At 34.6% G+C, this 17,654-nt stretch overlaps 1 protein-coding gene across 4 annotated transcripts in view; it reads left to right on the forward strand.

The window, feature by feature from the left end:
* Window positions 1–17,654, forward strand: part of LOC123535747 (glycoprotein 3-alpha-L-fucosyltransferase A-like) — a 153,131-nt gene that overhangs the window by 60,250 nt on the left and 75,227 nt on the right. For 2 of the 4 annotated variants that reach the window (XM_053528078.1, XM_053528081.1), the window contains exon 2: window positions 1,634–1,865. The gene's annotated coding sequence lies outside the window, so the exon portion shown is untranslated. Of the gene's footprint in view, window positions 1–1,633; window positions 1,866–17,277; window positions 17,404–17,654 lie in introns of those variants that run through there. The other 2 variants (XM_053528079.1, XM_053528086.1) reach the window with 1 other exon arrangement.

Here is a 17,654-nt window from a genome sequence, read left to right on the forward strand (position 1 = left end):
TGTTTACAGAGAAATATAGTTAAAATTTGACAAGGAAGTTTTTTCAATGTCGCGTAAAACTATAGAGTTCTGTCTGAAAGTCTTAAACATTGACGACATTATTTTACGTACAGTATGTATCTCACATAACGAAAGTTCTTGACCGAGTGAATATAAGATGCAATGTTTTCACTGAAAGAAAAAAAAATCTGTAAAATTCATGTCTGAAATCTACCCTTACCTTTTATCTTTTTTAAATCGTTTTATCAAATTTTACAGTTCGCCAAAGTCGCTCTGCCAATGGAATTGCTCCATTTCGTTTCAATCTGGTCATTAAATGTCACATAGAGTTGTCACATGAACTGTATGTATTGAACTTAATTCGCTAACGCTCGCTCGACATCAGTATCTTAAAACTGCTGTATTCAACTTATAACCTATGCATACCAGTTTAATCTGCATAACGTCACGCTCATTGGGCAACAACATACCCAAATTGATGACTTCCTAGTGTTAATATGGTAAAATGTTAAATAAATCTTTTTACATATATTTATATTTCTTTTACATTTTAATACGCTAGAGCGCATATCGTTATATTTTTGTACATGAACGTACTTCTGTACTTCTACAGCTGTATTGAGGTATGTTTTGGAAATCATTTCTGAATATGAATAATTCATGTTCTTCTAACAATGCATATTCTTTCGCGTATTAATTGTAATTATAAAATGAAACCCACGGTTTGAAACAGTGAAATATATAAATATAATCCACCTCTATATTTCGATAAATTACCGAAAAACATGGAATAAAGACTTTTTTTTCGTGATTATATTCGCAACGTTGTATTGTTTGTAAATTATGGTGGACGTTCTGAGGAATTCTTTTTGATAAGCACTAGTATATTAGTTACAGCCAACTTTCATTTAACCTTCCTTACTGTCATTTGAATTTCTGAGGCAGATGTACATGTATAATAATTTTCATAATATAAACATAAGAACTGGACATTTCCGAAAGTTACTCAGTGTACGAATCCGAGCATGAAATGTTTAGATTTCTGTATTAGACATGATTTATACCTTATCCGGTACATTTATTCATAAGCATTTAATCTGTGATATAACCGGACAAGTGAAATACCACTTACTGTGTATAGGGATGTTTAAAAATCAATTTTAAAACCGTTTAAAATTAAAAATTGTAACTTATGTTTTCAACTTCACGCCTTGCAACTTCTGATGGGGTGTTTTCCAAGGTGCACGCGGAGTATGCATAGTGATATTTTTTTTAGATATAGCTAACTATGTAAAACTTATATCAATGATGAGCTCCACCAAACGCTATCTAATATGAATTAATTTGTAGTAAATATAGCGATTCAAATCCAGTCATTTGTGAAACTCAATTGACGGGTGTTAAATCTTAACTTTTACTCATATGACTTGCTATTACAACAAATTTTCGTTCAATGTATTCATGAAAGTATGTTCTCTATACATGATTATCCGTTATAACCATGAACGTTATTCTAATTTTATTTTACATTGAACAAAGAATGGCTAAATTCCGGACATTTGAAATTGTTCTATGTAACTAGAAAATAGTTGTAACCGTGCTCGTTATAATTGGGATTTACTGTATATTTCAGTTTGAGTACAATTTCATCATCAAGGATAAGTATTTGGAATACGTACTTCTCACAGACGCGACAAAATTGTCATGGACTAGTAGCAAGAACGTGTGATACCAAACTGATATTGGAAAGAAATTTATTTACAGTTCGGAACGTCTTACCAACGTGTCACTCTAATGCAGAGTGGGAAAACTATTCATTATTAAAGATGGAATATAGACGGATTTTACATTATTTCTTTTGAAAGGTAAGTTTTTTTTCATTTCTGTATTCTCTGTTTTTTAGAGTGCACTGTCTGTTCCAGACATGGAGTTTCTTGATTCCGTCTTTTGTCTTTGTATATTTCTAATAAAGCTCTTTGCCATTGTTAATTTAAACCATTCTGAAATTTTACATCTCTCTGTAATGAGCTTTCTGCACACACTTAAAAGCCACTGGCATACAATGCTAGCACTCGTATTATGTTATATGTTCTTATAATGAGCAAAGGACATACCCCACTTACCTACTCGGTGCCGTTTGGTATTCTGGGATATGTTTCAATAAACTGTGAAACAAATGAAACCTTCCTTTTGAAACACAAATTATCAAGTTATGGATATATGTACAGTCTTGAAATAACAAAAATACGTATCTCACTTTAAAACAGACATGCATAGGGCATAGGTCTTTATGATTATACCAGAGTTTTCAAACGTATACTAAAAGGGACTCGATTAGTGTGCAAAACAATACGCAGACTACCTGTGCACGTTCTCTACAGTGTTATTAAGAGTTAGGTCCATGTTTTGGAGAAAACAAAGTTTGAACACCATCAAATCATAGAAAGAAAGCATTGTTTTACATGAAATTTAACAGGCTATAAAACATTAATTTTGTTCTACAAAACCATTGCCAGTTTATTCAAATATTTATTGAATTCCGTAAAAGGACTGCATGAAGGGGCCACACCTCAGGCGCCTTTAAAACCTCGCCATTTTTAAAAAGCTGTTACATGTCTTCGTTTTGATGCATTTTGCAACAAAATATCAGTGTTTAAACTTAACATAACTAGGTAAAACATAGGTTTTGACCTTTGTTTACATTTATTTCTTTACAAATGGCATTCTTGGACAGATAAGCTGTTTGTCAAGATGCTGTTCGTTTGCTAAAAATTCTGTTGTTTTGTGATATACTGCTAAACCTTAACACAGAAAACTGGATAGAATTTATGCTTACTTCAAACTGTACTGAATGATTATATGACGACATTATCTTGTGCATTAAACTATGTAAGATCATTGCCACTCAGACGATTAACCTCTAGAAGGTCTTCAGCATGCTAATGTCGTCATGTGTTCTCCAAGTTCGTGTTACTGTCAAGCAAATCGAACCATGTTAGACTATCGAATCACCGTTTTCATTGAATTTTAATCCGACGCTAGTTATTCAAAAGTGACAAAAATAGTATTCATTTTACGGATCGTGATTTGGTTTACTTGTCCTAGGTTACCTTTACAAATATAGCTACGTTAACTTATTAATATACCACTGTAGTATTTCGAAATAAATTGCACGCCACATCATCCACTATGGGCGATAACTTCACAACCGGATATAGTAGGTTTTAAAAACAGACTTTTTCCCACAATATAAGTATCAGACATATCTCTGTAATAAATACAGAACATCTATCAGGCAATGAGGCAAGTCAGGAATGTTTGGTTTTGAGAAGTTCTACCTTAAACGAAACGTAAAATTCGTTTTACGCCCTTGGCAGGATGAGTCATGTTTTAAATGTCTGGAAGACGACGTATGTCTATACACTATAATGTATAAATTTTTGAAACACCAGCGATGTGTGAATATATTGTTAAATGTTGTTTGTAGGACGAGAGCATTTTTTTCAATAGAAATGAATTATGCAATGAAAGTAACAATTTATCAGACCATCCAAACCCAAATAATCGTGCAAAGCTGCCGTTGTGTTATTGTTGATTCACTGTTTATTACCGATTCCGCGTGTATCACGCATCCAAATGAAACAGGAAGCGACTCGGTACTTGCAGGGGCCCGTATATTGGTACGACCCATTTGACTTAAAACAGTCATCGCTTTCATTATGCAGTATTATATGCATTGTACAAAAATATCGGACATTCAAACATTGCAGGACCAGTTAACTCTGCTTCAGGAAAAGTAACAATTGTAAGTTTAAAAATAATCCCCTGAATACCTAATTTAAGCCTCCACGTAACTATCTTATCCCTCTCTACCATCAGCAATATGGAGGCCCGTTTATTCCAAAAAGTCTAAAAGCTTTTTGTGATTTCATCACAAGATTAGAACTTTCTAAAGTAACCATCTGGCAAAATGATTTGGTTAATCAGAAATACATCATGAGGTAAAGCAAAGGCAATATCCCCCTATCCTAGAATATAGGTCAGCTAGCAGCATATAAAAGCAACAGTAATCATAACCATCGTCTAAACAAAACAGCAAATTTACAATATATACTATGTGCTTCTCCAGCGGCAATTAATCATACGCGCTGTCCGTTGAGTGGTGCATCTCTTCGCCAGTTTCCGACGTGGCGCTCTTTCCTACGCCGAGCAACATGACAGGACCGCGTGAATGTCCATTAAAGTGATCTACTTCTCGAGCTACAACGATTTATCGGTTGAGTAACTACAAATTGTAACAAAGACTGTGACTGAGAATCAAAGTACCTATTATTAGCTGGCTTTTACTATTTAAAAGAAAACTGATCCTGCACAGGTGTCTCCGAAGACCTTTAAAGTTTTACAGTGATTTTGATCGTCCCACCAGTTTTGATTGTTCTTTAATAGCCCAACGGTGCATCGCATGAGCTGTTCATCGGTTCTATTATTGGTCACTAGTTGATCTCGATCGGTTAATTCATTTGATTAAATTGCGACCGAAATTAAAGCAGGGAATAAAAGTTTTGCTAGCTTCCCATGCTGTCTCAGTATGGGTTTGAAATCTTGCTATTATAGCGGCACATACAGTGCATCCCCACGGGATAGCTTCGGCCTTTTGTATGTTTGGTATCCTTCAATCTAATTGCGACATCTATGATACAGTCCACTTCATAAGCACAAGGAATGCCACGAGATTTGGTCTCGAGTATTTCTAGTTTCATAGAAGGCTTCGCGGTTGTCCAACTCGCTCGGCATGGTTTCAAACCAAGAAATTAATATATGACTCATTCGCAATACTCGTCGTTGATTTCTCTTCATTTTGTTCGTTTATAGATAGCAGATTATTTCTTCGGTGTCTGCATTCAAGGTCAATATATTTTTACAGTAATTGCGTTATTTCTGCTATATATGCTTAATGATAACGTGATTCCCGCATATTTTATCCGCCCAGTGTGTTGCAGATACCAGTAGCAAATCATCTCTTTCTTTTATAAGAGTTTCCTGTCCATTTTCCGTTCTGTTTCTATGTTTTCATTTCTTTCTTTGATGATCGTATTTAGATATATATCTTTACAAAACATATTTGTATTATTCACTTTAAATTTGTATGTTTATGTACATGTATGCGCATTTAATTTATTTTATCGCAGATATGATACTTAGCTTTTCTCATCTGCGTATCGGTCTAAGACATTTGTGAACCTACACCTAAAAAGACTTGATGAACTCGTACTAGAAATATTTAGATTTTGACAAGTTAAAAGAAATGTTGCATTCCCCACACTTAACTTAAATCAATTTATAGTAAACATCACGTTATCGTTGAAGCGTTATATTTGTGTAATATAAGCGAATGTGATCCTAATCTATTAAAACGGGTACTCGTCCATGACAGATTTTGACATATGAATTCAATATTTACAGTATTCAGAGTATTCTGTGTTTGATATTTTCATAAACAGAACGTTTCATTTTTCTCCACTGTTAATACACCTTAAAGTTTCATAGTAAACATTAGAGAGTTTGAGATTTCAAACTTCGCCTTCCCCATTCAACGTCTCTCATATATATTTTGGGTAAAACGTCACCGATATGCGTGTATTTTATTTATATCACACGTTGCTACTAAAGTTTTCCATGTAATATCACGTAAGCCTAAGACTTCTATTTATTACTATGCGAAATAAAAAGCTTAGTTTCAGGATTTCTGCTTATTAAGTTATTTAATTATCCATATATATAAGTAGATTAAATTTGATCCGAAACACTATCAATAGGTATAAGAATAATGAAGTTTTGTATGGCTAATGATTTTTACTAAATACATTGAATTGAACCTGGAAGTATGAAGTTATCAATTGATTTTGAGAAACTTTGAGATTTTGTTCAAACTTTAACTTCTACGGCATATTTGTGTCCCCAGGCGGTATCGATTATACCAGATGGACCTTTTTGTCGTATGAAGTGAAGTTTTGAACGTCTGAAGATGTGATATCACGAAAGTCGAAACTTCATTCTTTTTACATCTACTCTGTCCACATACACGGCATCAAAGACTGAAATCTGGATGGAGGCACATGGCATGACAGTCATTTTACTTGAAAAATAAATTAGTACGCGCGATTATCATTTGGTGGAACATTTTATTTTCACATCCAAATAAAACCAATCTGTTTCTGTCGGACACTAAATACTACGATTGCGTTTTAATTATAAACATAAAATGGTACTAGTAAGACGGAAAATTCTTCTAAAGTATCAGACAATTTCAGATCTATGATATCATGATGAGAGACGTTTCCTATTAGCCGTATGGGATATCTCCATTTTTTTAAATGCACGAAACCAAGGGACATTGTGGGTTAATTCCCCCTTTGATTCTTACATTTAACAAAGAAAGTCGGTCTTGAAACTCGATGTGACCCTACCCCTACCCCCTCCCCCTCCCCCGACCCTGAAATGGGTGACCCCCTCTTTAATATTGGTGTCCCTCTAACCAAAATTCCTGGATCCGCAGATGCTTTACTTATAAAAAAGAATATTAAAATCATATTGTGCTGTCCGAGAGTTTGGCATTATACAGAGTCATACAGAGTGTCATTATCACGTTGATATGATAATTATATGTTATTAACTTTGTATGTGGATATATGCACGAGTTCTGCAGTGGTAATATTGCGCGACTTTAGGAGAGAACTATTGTCCGCGAAAGAACGAGTGCACATATCCACATACAAAGTTGATAACCTTTTTATTACATATCCACTATCAAATGATTAATTTATATCTACATTATCGTTCTGTCATGAAAGACAGGAAAAAATACGGAAAAAAATTCTCCGAAAACGCAATAAACAAATCAAACTGATGCGCATTAATATTTTCCGCGAAAATGACGTCAACTTGTTGTCGCAACGTGCGCGTGGACGCCATGGACGTCACGCGATTCTTTCCATTACAACGTTAAACATTCCACGTCCTATATTAGTCCAACTCATGACGTAATTATAACTTTCATTTCATTTCAGTCTGATAAATTACTAGTACCAGTATCTAATAGGTCAGATTAATCAAAGTGTAAAAGAAAACAAAATGTTGCATAATTTACAAATTAAGGAGGTAGGTTACCTTGATATTTGTAAGTGCGCATGTCCAACCGGAAGCTAACGTGACGATTTACGACGACGTTTACGACAAACTAAATGTGTTTGTATATCCATTCTTCTGGAAATAAAACTAGAACCTGCCTCCGATCTTATGTTTAATGGTTTAATAATGCAGAAATAATGAATGAATTGCCGCAGAAACGCTTCAAAACATTGTTGCCTTAAAATGACGTCATTGACGTCATGACGTTACGTGTCAGTTACCGCGCAAAATTAATAACTTTTATTTTGAAAGTACGTTATTCTTTGCTTTTTCTTTATTTGAACTATTTTTAAACAGCCGTTATTTGCTGAAATACTTTTTATTAGTCTTTTGCTCTGAAAAATGATCAATATTTTGCTTCTTTTATGTAATTATATTGAAATGTTATGCGGAATGTAAGAAAATGGATGATGGTAACTGATGTGATTGGAATATAGTTGGCTGAAAGGTAACTTATTACGGTCATTTACAATAAAAAATTGGGCAGTTTGATTTTTTATACCTATTTCCCAGTTTCCGTTGATAATTTGTTACTTAAATACTAAAACTAAGCTCTAAAATTGTTCAAATTTCAGTATAAAATTGTGGTGTCTTGAATTAAATTGATGTTACCATGGAAACGAAGCCCGTGACCTATATGTCTAATTGTAAAATTCAAAGCGTTGACACTGGTCTAATTAAGGAACACATCTTCGGCTTTTTATTTTCATTTCAACAATATCCATGAGAATAACAGCAGCACGCAGAACGATTTTTCAATAAAAATGTCAGACGACGGCACTGCTGTAAGTATTTAAGCTGTGAAATTTGTTAAATTAACTGCAATTCATACGAAAATATTACTAACGTTAGAAATAAGATGTTTTAAGCTACATTAAGAAGAAAGATAATTTATATAATATTTTTTTATAAGACATTACGATAAAAAGCAACATATAAGCTATTTAAACATCTCTGTTGCCATGGTTACTCTAATCTTTAAGAAAAACATAGTACTATGTAAAGTTCTTGGTATTTTGCCAAACATATTACCCAAATATTCCATGTTGGTCAATAACAGAATGGCACTGAAGCCGTCGAAAACCCCGTTTTCATACATAATTTTGAAAAATGAGAGAAAATGCGTTACCATGGAAACACGAGCCCCGCGACATATACATTTTAAGCTTTTATTAGAAAGCTAACGCGCATACTAGTAAAACTATTAATTATGCAGTCTTCTACGGATAACAATGAAACCAAAATACACTGAAAATGTTAAAATCCGTTATTTTCCTTCTTTCTATATAAAATACCTTAAGAGGGTCATGTACTTCAAACCTGGATAAAAATTGTACTTGAAGGGACAGAGATAAACGGAACTGAGATTGTAGCAGTTAAAACATTAAATTACACCCTTGTAACAAGGTAACCTACCTCCTTAAACAAACACACAATATCAACAAAAATCTAAAGAAACGAGATCCGCAATGGACGGACCGTCAGGGGAGGTAACTAGAGTCACGGATTGGGACTAGTCCGATATGAAAGCGTTCAACGTCATGATATGGAAAAATATTGCACGATCGTGGTCCATTGAAACCCAATGGAAAATAATTTTAGGTATGTAATAATCATTTTTATTTCTTCTCATGTATGATTTACAATTGTGCATTGTATACTGACTATACTGACAAATTTTATATAAAACCTGAATGTTTGGAGCAACACTAACGAGTTTTTTACATTGTTCACATTGTTTTATCGTTTTCATTTTTTTTTTTTTTTTGTAATCGCTCTAATATCCATGCGATGATTATATTAATTGAAATGTGTTTTTTTTATTTAATTTTCATTTCTTCATTTTTAAAACCTTTTGTAAAATTCCTGCCCTTTCAGACAATTGGTATCAAAATGCACGAAAGAAAAAACGATCATAATTACGGATAAATTGAATGGGCGGCTTAAAAGAAGTAAGGTTCATTCTAATGTTTGAAATCTCAAGAAACTTTAATCGAACTTCAACTTCATACGTTAACTTCGCAAGAGACGTTGAAGGGGAAGGCGAAGGTTGAAATCTCAAACTCTCTATTGTCTCTTGTAGCACGTTTCCTGTTAGTCAAATTTTACATGTTACATTAGTAAAGCCTTTTTCACTGTCGGAATATTATCCATGTGGCCTCCCGAGCTGTGTGCTCGACCACTTAAATCCCATCCGCGCAGTCTGGTCAGGATCCATGCTGTTCGCTTTGGGTTTCTCTAATTGCAATAGGCTTTGAAAGTGAACAGCATGGATGCGCAGGCTGGTCTGGATACATGCTGGTCGCAAACGCACTATGCTGGTTTTCTCATGGCGCGGCTCAATTATATAATTGATTTATATTTACATGTCATACTACGGAACACTTACGCAATCTTAAATATGATCGATTTTTTATCTATGCATGTAAGGTTACTGTCTTTTAAATTGTGAAAAAGCAACGCAGAAGTATCCAGTCTACACGAAAGTAATCTATTATCCAACCGACCATTAAGAAATGCTTCATGGAACAGTTTCTCGCAGGATCCTGTTCGCTGTATGCATGTTGTGTGAATGGTAAAATTTTATTTTCGACGATTATCGTGCAGCAGAAAACATTTATCCATATCTTTGGTTTTAGAATAAAAAATGAAAACGTTCCCACAACGACATTTCTGACTTTGTTTAATAAAGATGTTGAACATTTAACATGGGAGCTTCCTCAGCTTTAACTTACAGTGCTTCATAATTGAAGCTGGTGATGACGAAATATGGTTAAGATGATATGATATCTACCTGATTTTACACAAGACATATACATTTTATTCTGCTTAATTAACGTATGAAAAAGAAACTTGTAGTTACTAAACGTGATATATTCAATTCAAAGAAAACTCTGCTTCAAAAGATACATGATAAAAAGAATCAAGACAACCATGTGTGATAGCTTTCATATAAATTCGTAAGAAGTATTACTCAGACAGTTTTATTGAATGCTAAAGTAAGACTTTAAGTACTTGTTTCATCAACTGAAGGTCGGGTCAAAACTTAAAATATGTTTGTTTGCTGTCTCCCTACCTATCCTCTTAAAATGCTGCACCCCAAAAGTTTTTATTGGACAATGCTGGTCAACTTTTTTTTTAAGTGCCGCATATATTTCAAGTAAGCAAGATAATAAGTAAGAAAGTTTAAACTGTATTATTAAATTACATCTTTTATACAACATATACAGATTTGTCTTATTTTTACAGAAGAAATATTCTGTAAGAAACGATCATATATCTGGTAAAAGTATAATCCCCCTCCCCCCAAAAAAAAAGAATTGCCTACCTACCTACCTACCTACCTACCCAACTTTAAAAAGTATGGTCGGGAGAAAGCAAACAATGACTTTTTTTAAATGGGGCCTCGGTGGTTCTACCCAAGTGCTCGTTTGTTATAAAATAATGCACGAAGGGGAACCTGGGATTTTTCTTCACCATCAAAGCTGAAAAGTCGCCATATTACCTAATAAGATAGAACAGAAAATATACAATATAAAAAAGACAGGTAAAAAAAAAACAGCATGAAAAAAAAAAGATAGACAGGCTTACATAATAATTATTGGCATTAAAACAAGATAAAGACAGATGCACATGTTTGTTTGTTTCTTTCTTTTAGGTTTGACGCCGTTTTTCAACAGTATTTCAGTCATGTAACGGCGGGCAGTTAACCTAACCAGTGTTCCTGGATTCTGTACCAGTACAAACCTGTTCTCCGCAAGTAACTACCAATTTCCCCACATGAATTATCAGAGGTGGAGGACGAATGATTACAGACACAGTGTCTTTTATCAAATCGTCACGGAGAACATACGCCCCGCCCGGATATCAAACTCGCAATCCCGCGATCCGTAGACCAACGCTCTCCCTACTGAGCTAAGCGGGTGGGCTAGACCCACATGTAGACATTAAAACAAGAAAAAGACAAACGCACATATAGACAGTAAAACAGTATAAAGACAGACGCACATATAGACATTAATTCAAGATATAGACTAGCGCACATATAGACATTAAAACAAGATAAAAACAGGCGCACATGTAGACATTAAAACAAGAAAAAGACAGGCGCACATGTACACATTAAAACAAGATAAAGACAGACGCACATGTACACATTAAAACAAGATAAGACAGGCGCACATGTAGACATTAATACAAGAAAAAGACAAGCGCACATGTACACAATAAAACAAGATATAGACAGGCGCACATGAAGACATTAAAACAAGATAAGACAAGCGCACATATAGACATTAAAACAAGAAAAAGACAAGCGCACATACATGTATAGACATTAAAACAAGATAAAGACAGGCACACATATAGACATTAAAACAATATAAAGACAGGCGCACATATACACATTAAAACAAGATTAAGACAGGCGCACATGTTTGTTTGTTTGTTTTGGGTTTAACGCCGTTTTTCAACAGTATTTCAGTCATGTAACGGCGGGCAGTTAACCTTACCAGTTTTCCTGGATTCTGTACTAGTACAAACCTGTTCTCCGCAAGTAACTGCCAACTTTCCCACATGAATCAGAGGTGGAGGACTAATGATTTCAGACACAATGTCGTTTATCGTATAGTCACGGAGAACATACGCCCCGCCCGAGGATCGAACTCACGACCCTGCGATCCGTAGGCGCACATGTAGACATTAAAACAAGATAAGACAGGCGCACATTTAGACATTATAACAAGATATAGACAGGCGCACATGAAGACATTAAAATAAGATAAAGACAAGCGCACAGGTAGACATTAAAACAAGATAAAGACAGGCGCACATATAGACATTAAAACAAGATAAAGACAGGCGCACATATAGACGTTAAAACAAGATAAAGACAGGCGCACATATAGACAGACATTAAAACAAGATAAAGGCAGGTGCACATGTAAACAATAAAACAAGAAAAAGACAGGCGCACATATAGACATTAACACAAGATTAAGACACATTAAAACGAGAGAATGGTGTAGGACATCGCTATCTTAATTACTGTTTATTCCATTCCTATTTGATTGATCTTCTGTCGGCAAAAACAGTCATTGCTGACACTAGACTTGTCAGTTATGGGCAAAGAAGAGCGGATAATTTTATTGATAGCATCAAAATTCTCAAAGATGGTTTTATTAATCAATTTTCTTTCGCAAAACAACCTGAAATGTTTTGTTTCACACATAAACACTTCGGACAATACTGACTGAAATGATTAGCGGATACCAGACTGTTTCAGTAAGTGCAGAAATTTATAATTTGCTGAACATGTTTATCAGAGGACTATTAAGTTCCTTAGGTTAGATGTGTTAGGCAGGTTAGTGGGCTTCTTCAAACTAGTATTGAATCAATTTTTGAATGAATAAAAATCTTTATTGCATTTACCAAATTAGTCCTTAAGTTTGATCTATAACTCAGTTAAGGTATAAGTACATGTATTTGGTCCAACTGTATTTGAACATGATATAAAATGCATCAGTACTAAATAATCACTTTATTTGGAATATTTATCGCGTTTAACATTTTATCAGTCACACCTTATTATAGAGTCTGAATGCAAAATATTCAAGTCATACCACTCCATGATTTCCCGCCCGATTAAAAATCATCAGTATGATAAAAACATTTAAAACAACAGTATTGACCCTAATGACTTCAAATATCTTTTACCAAATAACTTTCGCATGATGTCAGCTATTCTACCAGTCGCAGCTTATGATAAAGTCTAAATGCAAAACGTTTATGCTCATTTCGAGAATTTCGTGCTGAAAATGAAGATTAATGCGACAGAATGTGATGCGAATGAGTTCTGTAATGACCATTCAGTGCTATCAAAGAGACAGAAAGAGACTGTTTTATACTTGAGAACTATCGGCGTTGACATTAATTTTCTGTATAAATAGGAATTATCCGCACGAAGTAGAATTATTATCGGAGAAGCGGTTAAAGTGGTCAAATCGGATTTTTTCTTGTGAAACTTTAGCTAAATGAAACTTTTTCAGCATTTATCAGTTATTTAACGATAGCAAGTTAACCTATATATGTCAAGGATTTTGCTAGGACAGAGCTATAAACAATGTAAATGTCTTCTTAAGTAGCACAAACACTTACAGAATTACTGATATTTAATTTTGCAGAGTAAAGCAGAATATTTGTATGACGCATTTAAGTGTAACTGCGTATGTAACAACAATATCAACAAATGTATATTAATGATGTCCCCAGAAGAGCAGCATAATTATACTAATCGTACCGTCCGTCTCTCCGGCCGTTCCCTTTGTTTCCGATACATAACTAACGAACGCTTTGGTACAGGGACCATTAACCACAGGCGCTTGAAGCTCTGTCAATAGATATCTGTGCATTATCATATACCACCCACTTAATATACTATGAAATAGTACAGGTTGGCAAGTAAATTATAAGTGTTTTTAGTCATTTTTTACCGTCTGATAACTCTAACAGAAACTCAATTATCAATGTAAAAAAAAAAAAACTTTCACAAGAAAGAAAAAACATTCATCTTATGTAACACTAAGCAGAACTAACATGAAGAATATTCAAGTCGTTCATTTTACCAGTTATCTAACACTACCAAACCACCGCACTGATATTCCGCCATACCTTATCCAGCTTCCAGTTGTAAATTCCGAAGTAAATCACATTTTAAAAAAAATAAAAAAAAAACATAAATTTATCATTAACAATTTTTACCAAATAAGAAAGGTGATTGAACAATTATTTATTGTTCAAACATTGTTTTTATCCAATGACAAGCGAGGGATTTTCAAAAAAGTAACCAACTTATTTACATATTATTTCATAACTAAAGAATTTGATCCACTTAATCATGAAGTAGTTCAAAATTCATTGTTCCGCCTACTATAGATTTCCCACATTCAAGGAGGCGGAGCAATCACCAAAACAGGGACTGCATATAATGTGTCGTCTGAACGTCATAAACGAACGAAATATATAAATATCAAATTGTGTTTTTTCACTTCATTTCAATGGAAGCTGTACTTTCATAGTTGAAGTTGGACCTTTCTGCACCTTTCATTCGCAATCAATTATCTCTACTGGTCTAAAAATAAACCAGGGTGTACTTACTTTGTATTGTTTTATTTATAGGCTACATGTAGTTGCATTTTGTGCCCCCCCCCCCCCCCCCCCCCCCCTTGAGTGGTGGGTGCATATAGATTTGCTCTTGTCCGTCCTTCCGAGAATGTTGTGTCGCGCCTAGCTCCAACACAACTTTACAGGAATGTTGGTCAGCATGTGTAGTTGTGCACCTGGGGTTTCGCGTCCGGATTCATTCAGTCGTGTAGGAGTTATGGCCCCTGACTTTGTAAAAAATGGTCATTTTAGTGTTGTGTCGCGCCTAGTTCCAAAAGTATTTGACGTAGAGCCACAAAACTTTACAGGAATGTTGGTCAGTATGTGTAGTTGTGCATCTGGGGTTTTGCGTCCGGATTCATTCAGTCGTGTTGGAGTTATGGCCCCTGACTTAGTAAAAAATTTGTCATTTTAAAGTTGTGTTGCGCGTAGCTCCAAAAGTATTTGACCTAGAGTCACCAAAGTTTACAGGAATGTTGGTCAGCATCTGCAGTTGTGCACCTGGGGTTTTGCGTCCGGATTCATTCAGTCGTGTAGGAGTTATGGCCACTGACTTTTTTTTTTTATTACACAAGACCAGACTTCTTGTCCAGACTTACTCAAAAAAAAGCGTTTGTGAAACATGTATGTTAAAATGTACTTGACCTAGAAGCATAAAACATTAGAGGATTGTTTTATAGCCTGTGAAGTGTTCTCTTTAGGATTTTACTCAGCTAGGCCAGTGTTATGGCTAACTAAGTGAAAAATACACATAAGGTTCTTAAAAGTTTGTGTTGCAAACATCTTAAAAATTATTTAACCCGAGTCATAAAACCATGTTACACACCTTTCACATCTAGTTAAAAATTGTACTGTTAGATCATTACGAGTTAAACCTGTATATTATATTTTCATTGAATAAGAATATAATATTGTGATCTACAAACTACTCGATAAGTGCGCCGTCTACTAGATCTATATATTTATAATTACTAAATTAAAATCTTCCAGCACTGGATCAACCACAGTTTTGCTAAAAGTGTTGGCACTAAAATGACCTTGTATCAAGTTGTAGTAAACATGTGCTTCTCCATCATGAGTGAAGATAAGACTAGCCAATGAATTCCAACAGACTGAAGAAAGCGTGGTTTAGTTTACTTCAGAGCGAGCTTTTTGTTTCTTTAACCTGTCAGTGAAATGAAATGGGGCGTTTAAACTATAAGTCGGTTATAGATACACTTATTGAACTAATGCATTAAGTTTTGCCTTCAATACGCTACGATCCGTTTCGTCAAACTTAATTGCATTAGAAGTTCAATAAATGATCTATAACCTATACTTAAAGACTACCTGCAAACATCCCAAGCCGATTACAGTCAAAGAAACTTTTGTTTATTTTTGAAAAGTTACGATTTCAAGAATTGTGACGCATTATTCGTGACGTCATTAAAGCTTAAAAATGATGAGGTTCTGCTTTGTGGTTTCTAATATACAGTGACTGATGACTTTCTGGGCATGCCTCATTTTCATGATCAGATGCTGAAACTAAGAACTAATTTTGCGGGGTTCCAAATTTAAAGATCTATGTCAACGTCTGATTGCGACGGGACAGCTTAATATCATAACTAACATTTCGGTTGTAATGCAGTTTCTGTCGAAAATTCTAATCAATAAAGCCTATCCCTCATGGTTGGTATATGAACATATATTGATTTATGAAATAAATACCGCATTATTTCAGATATCAAATTAGATTTTTGACTGAACATGCCACAGTCGATGCTACAAACTATAAAACTTTGAGATTTTACACAGGGAATCTATGATAAATTTCGAGTAAAATGTAATCATTACCCAAGTGAAATTAGCATCATTCCACACTGTTTTAGACATGTTAAAATTATGAATATTCAAGATAAATTCTGCATTCTTTCATTGCTTTAATAGTGCCATGAAATCGTGTCTGTCTGGTAATATGCCAACATTTGTTTACATATCTAGGCAGTTTACCTAGCACCCGAGATACTGACCGAATCTTCGCATTAAAGTTTTGTCGGGAATAAAGCGAACGTGCATTACATGTCCGACACCATGCTTGCCGAACATCCCAACTCTTCAGATTAATAAAACCCAAGGAAATCATTTGAAGCACGGACCAATATATATACCGCAGAATGTTTATTCCGGTCCCATGGAATATTGTAATACGAAGAGTACCTTTCTCGTACCATTAAACCACCACTAATGAACGGTAAAAGACCGCTGACAGTGAAGTATGATGTCACATTTCATATTCAAAGTCGCAAAAAAAATATGTACGGGGCAAGATTAACTTAAAACTTACCCATTACAAAAACAACAGAGAGAGAGAGAGTTACATCGGTGATATCGCTGCCGTGCCGCGTCTGTCAGAATAATTCCGAATCTCGAGTTTTGTGGCTCTAGGTACCGATGGTTTATCCAAATGCTGGCAGTGTTGATTTTGGCGGGAAAATGCACGTGTGTTTCATGGCGTATTAAAGTCGTGGTAGATCTATTTTATTAAATGAAAAAAAAAAATGTGCATATTTCTTCTATATATAGGAAGCTTATTTTAATAATTAGTAAGCGCATTTAGACTTACCAACGGGAGAAACCTTTGAATTATGATCGTCATGAGTTCGAGGCTAATATGTTAATTATTTCATGTAAAGTTTTGGAAATGCACAGACGGCATTGCAATCCTGAAAACTGGCATGCAAAAACTGGGAAAAAACTATTATTTGAATAAGAGACAAACATATATTAAATATGCGTAAGACTATTCACTGGACATTACAGTTATAATACACACAAACACTTGGACGGGCCTCTGTGGTTTTTATTATTATCATTTTACTCCTGACGTAATTTATGGTAGATGACGTCACATGATACTTGATAATGTCAGTGATTGCAGCATGGTTAAATCGTGATTATAGAAATATTAGTGTAAGTCTTTTAGTGTGTGTGAACTTTAAAAGTATGTTCATTTAACATTTCTGCAATAGGATACCACTAGAGAATCTGCCAGTATTCAAGGAGTATTTTTATAAGGTACAAGATTTAATTTATTTTCTGTTCTATTTTTTTCTTTTCTTTTTTTTTTCACCATAAAGAACACTTCCGATTTTGCAATTTCGGATCATTTTAACCATGTTCGTCTATAACTCGTGTAATGCAAAGATTCTTTAATTGTTGCTAAGCAATGCCTATGGACCATTCACTCCTGATTGACCGGAAGCTGAACATGGAATGGCCGAATACCAAAACTTTTCATGTATATTTTGTCTAGAATATGTTTGTCT

Source organism: Mercenaria mercenaria, chromosome 17 (genome assembly GCF_021730395.1).
Source record: "Mercenaria mercenaria strain notata chromosome 17, MADL_Memer_1, whole genome shotgun sequence".
NCBI classification, from domain to species: domain Eukaryota; kingdom Metazoa; phylum Mollusca; class Bivalvia; order Venerida; family Veneridae; genus Mercenaria; species Mercenaria mercenaria.